We start from the raw sequence: 594 nt of genomic DNA, 5'->3' as shown, positions 1-594 counted from the left end.
GCAGATACTCGGGAGGCTGAGGCAGGAGAATCACTTGAACCCGGGAGGCGGAGGTTGCGGTGAGCTGAGATCATGCCATTGCACTCCAGCCTGAGCAACAAGAGTGAAACTCTGTCTCAAAAAGAAAAGAATGAGGTCCCCGTGGGCAGGGCTTGTGTGTCAGTCTTGCTCACGGCTATCTCCCAGCATCTAGAACACAGGCTACCATACAACAGGTGCTCCAGAAACTATTCGTGGACTCAATGAGTGAATACATAAATGAAAATGAAAGTCAACTCTTCACTTACCAAATTAGCAAAGCTCTCTAAAAGGCTTAAATTCAGTGCCAGCGAGGACGCCGTGAGTGTGAATGAGTGGAGATTATTTTAACTTTTCTAGATGCCAACTTGGTACTCTTACCGAGTAATTCCATTTCTGGAAATAATATAAGAAGTGCACAAAAGTTTAGGCATGAAGATTTTCTCTATAGCATTATTTGTAGCAGTAAAAATAATAGAAATAGCTTTAATATTTGTATCATAAACTTTATGTATTTCTAATAATAAGGTCTAGAGAAAGGCTTTGGAAACTACAGAACAGCAATATTGTGGAATA

Source organism: Colobus angolensis, unplaced genomic scaffold, assembly GCF_000951035.1.
Source record: "Colobus angolensis palliatus isolate OR3802 unplaced genomic scaffold, Cang.pa_1.0 Scaffold25, whole genome shotgun sequence".
Classification (NCBI taxonomy): domain Eukaryota; kingdom Metazoa; phylum Chordata; class Mammalia; order Primates; family Cercopithecidae; genus Colobus; species Colobus angolensis.
The sequence above is the reverse complement of the archived record's forward strand: the minus strand, read 5'-3'. Positions refer to the sequence as shown.